This window comes from Galeopterus variegatus, unplaced genomic scaffold (genome assembly GCF_000696425.1).
Source record: "Galeopterus variegatus unplaced genomic scaffold, G_variegatus-3.0.2 Scaffold2183, whole genome shotgun sequence".
NCBI lineage: Eukaryota > Metazoa > Chordata > Mammalia > Dermoptera > Cynocephalidae > Galeopterus > Galeopterus variegatus.
The window spans coordinates 84,503-90,388 of record NW_007728294.1 but is presented as its reverse complement, the minus strand read 5'-3'; the positions used below and the strand labels follow the sequence as shown (position 1 = coordinate 90,388).

At 51.5% G+C, this 5,886-nt stretch overlaps 1 protein-coding gene across 1 annotated transcript in view; it reads left to right on the top strand.

The window, feature by feature from the left end:
* The window catches only part of TECPR2 (tectonin beta-propeller repeat containing 2), a 114,230-nt gene extending 112,603 nt beyond the window's left edge, over positions 1 to 1,627 (top strand). Inside the window, exon 21 of the mRNA XM_008580871.1 lies at positions 12 to 1,627. The gene's annotated coding sequence lies outside the window, so the exon portion shown is untranslated. The remainder of the gene's footprint in view (positions 1 to 11) is intronic.
* Positions 1,628 to 5,886: the final 4,259 nt, after the last annotated feature.

Genomic DNA, 5,886 nt, shown 5'->3' with positions numbered 1-5,886 from the left:
TGGAAACTAACATGCAAAAAAAGATCACATCCAGATCAGCAGCAAGACGCACAACATAGCACCCTGAACAAGGAATATCAGACTCATGCCAAGAAATGGCGCAGCTTTACAGAAGACATAAAAGAAAACTTGAATAAGGGAAGGTATGTCTCACATTCCTGGACGGAAGACTAAATACATGGTGCAAAGACGTCAGTCTTTTCTAAAGGAAATTACAGGTTTTAACTCAATTTCACTCAAAATTACCACTTAGGATTTTTTTGTTGGGGGGAGGCAAGGAGGAATTCACAAAACTTTAGAGCCCATAGACACCCGTTGGCTGCGCCAGACATGCTCCGTGGGCCTCACAGCTACTCATCCTCCTTCCTCAAGCCCTGCAAGGTGGATACTGTGAACCCCATGAGACTCAGAAAGGTTAAGTAACTTGCTCACGGTCACACAGGGAGCACTGGGATTTGGACCTAGCTCTGTGGAACTCTAGACGTATGCTGTTTGATGCCACCTTACTGTCCTGTTGGTCCTGGGAAGAAACAGGTGAGACTTGCCAAGAATGATGATAGGTGGGAGCCCCAGCTGGGACCAGCACACCAAGTATGGCATGGGCCCAGTGACACCAAGCAGCCCAGCACGGTCTGCAGGGAGTTAACACAGTGAAGGAGATAGTGCAGATGTGGGTGCGGAGGGCGATTTCACAGTTGTGTGGGCAAAATAATATTAAATGGATTAAAGAACCTTAAAACGGGAGAAAAACAGGATTTGATTTCTGGATGGCAAGGACTTCTTGAACTCAAAGGTGACAGGGAAAGCCACAGAGGAAAATAAGTATGTACCTGTCATTTCTTCAAAATATAAAAATTCTATAAATTAAAAAACCCACATAAAATCAAAGAAAAATAATTGCAACAAATATGACATTGATGTTGAATATTTACCTTAAAAACTTGTCCAAACCAGTAGGAGGAACACTGAAGACTCAAGTGTGGACAGAGATGAAAGGGCATTTCACAAGAGCAGGACTGCCGATTGTGAACACCCCCGCCCTCCTGGGAAAGTCCTTGCAGCCAGCCCATGGGTGGCCTGAAAAGCTCACACCCTGCAACTCCACTTGTGGAAATCTGTCCTCAGTAGCAAATCCTAAATCGGGGAAAAGATAAGCCCAGCCTTATTTATAATTGGGAAACTCTGAAAACTACCTGGGGCCTGGGCACACTGACGATATCTTGAGCAGTCCTGTGATGGGAGAGCACGCGGCTGGTAAAGAGCAAGCGTGTGCAGGGAAGCGTGCCGTGGCGGCACCACACGCGATCTTGTGTCAACGTGGAATTTCTTGGGCGTGGCATGATAAGGTGGTTTTGTAGGAAATATACAGAGAAGGAGCAAGAGAGGGGGAGAGAGAGAATGCAGGTGTTGGAGGCTGTTCAGCGTACTCTTCTAACTTTGGGTAGGTTTAAATTTTTTCATAGTTCCAGGGGGGCACAGCCAGGGCAGAAAGAAACAAGTTCTCCACTTCTGACAGGAAGCTAGTCACAATGGTTGCCTGTAACTACACACCTCTTTCTGTCTTTTGAATTTTGAGCTAAGTAAATGTATTAATTATTCCAAAAATAAATAAAATTTACATTTTAAAGTCAGTTCTTTCGAGCATTAACTCTTTATGGTATCAACACTGGTCGAACCAAATATAAAATAAACACCAAAGACTTCTTAAAAATCATGTCTACAAAGTGTTTTACAATATGAGGAAAGGTTAAAAATACTAAATTGCGTAAGTGATCTGATTTCACGTATGTAAAAATATGCACTAAAAAAACCAATATATTTAATACATATGCATAGGAAAAACTGGAAGAAAAATACACCAAAGTGCTAGCAGTTGTTGTCGGCGGGGGGACAGATGACAGCAATTAGTGGGCCTCTTTACTTGAGCATTTAGGGACCCCACCTCCGGGAGCCACACAGTGGAGTCGAGCAGCACCATCAGTGTTTCCATGGCACAGGCCCTGCCACTCCCTGCCGTGGACTTGGCACAATCCATGTCTTCTACAGTGAGCATGAATCTTAGAAGGAAATTATGGTAAAACATCACTGAAGATGGAAATTTCTCCTCACCTCTCACTTGGGGTGCTGGTCGTGCATGTGTATACGTTTGTCATAACTCATCAAACTACACATGGAAAGTCTGTGCATTTTACTATATGCAGGTTATACCTTGATTTTTAAAAGCATCAGGGCAAAGCTAATCACCGCAGTGAGACGGCTCCAGTGTATACGTTTGTCATAACTCATCAAACTACACATGGAAAGTCTGTGCATTTTACTATATGTAGGTTATACCTTGATTTTTAAAAGCATCAGGGCAAAGCTAATCACCGCAGTGAGACGGCTCCACTAGTTACTCACTTCTCACATATGGGCCAGGACTAAGCCTGCTTTCCCTCCCTCCTGACTTCCAGGAAGCATCCTTGTTCTGAACAGGATTTGAGGTACTTAGGAAACTGCTCTCAAAATAGTATTTTAAAGTTGGTGAAGAAATCAGAAGAAAGAGAAACTCACAGTAGGAAAATCACGGTAACATGGGGTGAAATTGAGGTACTTAGGAAACTGCTCTCAAAATAGTATTTTAAAGTTGGTGAAGAAATCAGAAGAGAAACTCACAGTAGGAAAATCACGGTAACATGGGGTGAAATAGCAGACAAAGAAGGCATAGCGAGGGCCCAGGCACGGCAGGGCAGAGCCCAGGAACCAGGTTCATGTCACCAAGGCCAGAGGAGGGGACAGGCCTTGTTCCCCCACCCTCAGGGCCACCTCCAGGTCACCCCAACAGCACAGAGTCCCTTTGGGGCTCCAGGTGTGAGGTCACAGTAACCTTGAGGAGGTGGGGGCTGTTCCCCAGTGCTGGCTTTTGATGAGACCAAGCAAGAATGGCCAGCCCGGCCTTCATTGTCCTCCTTAACAGACATCTGGGGCACAGAGGTTCTCGCCCCTGAACGCTTAATTAGGGTTGGGGTTCAGGGTCCTTGGGAACACTGGGTACCTGGGTGGGCCTGGGGGGAAGGGCAGAACTGACTGCAGCCAGGTTTGCCTTAGAAACAGATTGGTGGAATTAATGAACTGAACATATAAACCAACGTGCTGCATCCCAGAGAAAACTGCAGCTTGTTCTGAGCAGGAATTGCCTTTCAGAAGCCATCAAAGCTACCTGCCAGCAGCCAAGGGCTGAGCTGCTATCTGCCAAGGGACACCTGAGCTGGGCCTGGCTGGCTCTGGCCCTCCCAGTCCTGTGGTCCACTCAAGTCCTTCATGCTCATAGCCAGGGCAGTAACTGACTGGGGCAGCACCAGAGTCCTCGCTGCCCTTCCTGGGTCCAGAGGTCCCACCCTCTCTCTGGCCAGCAGCAGCCACTCGGGGCTCTGCTTATCTGCCCTGAACCATTTCTTCAGGTCCTCTGCTCCCGCTGATGCAGGGGTGCCCTGAGCTAGGCATCCCAGTGAGATTTAGTGGGAGGGGCTGTGCCCAGGAATCAGGGCCCACTCTACTGCCACAGGGCCGTGTGATGCTGGCCTGGCCTCTGCCCCCTGAACCTTGGCCTCCTCCAACTTCCTTGTCCCACTGTCCTGCCCACACAGATCGATGACATCAGGGGCTAATGTCTTAGGCTGCCCTTCTGCCCTTCCACCCATCTGAGGCATAGGAGCTTAAAAATGGGCCACAAAATCCCCCAGCGGATGATAGGACAGTCCTCACTGCTACTGCTGAGGCCCACTGAGAGCTGCTGCTTAGTCACCGTGAACCAAACCAACCCACTTGGGCCCCAGACCTCCCCCTGTACCTTTCTCAGGCTGGGCCCTCCTGCTGTAGTGCCCCAAATTCCTCCTGCCCAGATCCTGCCCTGCACTCCAGGACCAGCCCAATGCCTCCCTGTGGTCGCCTGACAGTGGGTTCCATGGGGGTCCCCCTCCCAGAGACTGTGGGTCAGTGTCCTGCCTGCCCAGGAAGGGAGCCCTGGGGACAGGCAGCTTTCACCCCTGTGTCATTCCCCAAGCCCAGGAGGCTCAACAGAGGTTGTCATCAAACAGACAGCTGCAGGTCTAGAGGGGAGTGGAGGGGGTCCTGGGAGGGCTGACCCCACAGAGGGGACAGGGCTCAAGCTGGGGAGACATGAGGGAAGTCTACATACGTGTGTCACCCAGTAGGTGCCTGGGCTTTCTAGGCAGAAGCTGCTGGGACATCAGGGCCCATGGGCTCCCCAGTGACTTCGCATCCTCCAAAGGAAAGAAGAAAATGCTTCCACCCCATGACATCCCTGACCCGAGGACCTGGACCCTTCTAGAGAACTGGGGGACCCCTGATGCCCCGTTTGGGGCTTAGAAATATGTTAGTATATCCACTGCCATAAGCGCCAGGGTTCAGAGAGGCTATTTAACTGCCCAGGACACACAGCAGGAGGGAAATAGAGCCCTCACTCCAGCCTAGGGTGTAGGATCAGTCAGGGGGTTGTGCACCCACTCACCCCGCACTTTCCACTTCCTCTTCAGGGCTGGTAGGGAGCTCAGAGATAGTCCAAAACCCCTTGAAGACAGATGGGAAAACAGAGGCCCAGGGCAGAGGTTTATCCAAAGTCACCCTGAGAGAGAGTAGCAGGTCCAGGCCCCCCAAGCAAGATCTTTCTGCCACCTAGTCCTCTTTCCCACCCTCCCTTCTGTGGCCCTAAACTCTGGACTCTGCCACCACCCCTCAGTGACACTGGGGGCAGGGTAGACAGCAGATGCTCCCAGCCAATGGTTACTCTTCATTGGGCAAAACTTTAACCTCTGCTCCTGGCAGGACATAGCGGCCCTCCAGCCCATGACGGGATGGGTTGAATTTCACGGCCCAGAATTCCCAGGCAGGGCACCTGGACATCCTCCTCAGGGCGTGGACCCAGCTCCTCCACCAAAGTCCCTTTGTCCTGAAGGATCACAGTGCATTCATTAATAAGTTTCCTTTCTCTTCAGAACCTTCCTGAAAAACTGGCTTCCCAGGCTGGGATAAGTCTTCCCACAGGGTGGTGTGGCCACCCCCTCAGTTGCCCATGGGCACCACCTAAGACCCACTGTGGGCTGGGCCAGGGAGCCCACCCGCAGGAGCTGGACAAAGGGAGCCGGCCTGGAGGAAGGCACATGTAACCCACTGAGGGGGTGTGGCTGGGGGCCGGGGCAGCAGCCGCTGTAGTGGTGGAAGTGAGAGAATCAGGAGCCCAAGGCCTCATGCCTGCTACTTTTAGGGGGAGGGCAAAAAGGGGTGACAGGAACAATCCAGCCCTGGGTGGGTCAGCTGCTGATGGGCAGGGTAGGGAGCCACAATGGCACCCAAGGAGGGATGGTGGCCAGTTTGGGGTGGAGGGTACGTGGGGCACAGCTTGGGTCATGCCTCTCCCCAACTCCAGCCAGCCCAGCCAGCCCGGACCCTCAGGATCAGATCACAGCTGGACCGTGGAGTTTACAAGGCCCTAAATGCTGACACACAGCAGGACCTCCTATCAGAGCCTCACAGGGCCTGCTCTCTTGGCCTCAAGGCTTTGCACATGCTGTCCCCATGCTTGGACACATCAGTCCCCACCCCCTGCCCAACTTCTGCTGAGCTCAGCTATCACCCCCTCTGGGACCCTTCTCTGAGGCTGTAGATCCATGTGGGAGACTGGTCCTCACCCGTTTCCGAAGCTGGGCACTGAGCTGAGGACATAACCCTTCATCCCAGCTCGAGCAAGAGGGTTGGAAGCTGTGCCCTGCTGCACACAGAACACCTGCTGCTCGAAGCCAGTCTGGATCCAGCCCCAGTGCATGCGACAGATGAGGCAGAGATTCTGCTATAGAGAGATCAATATATGTAAAGTGCCAGGTACACGCT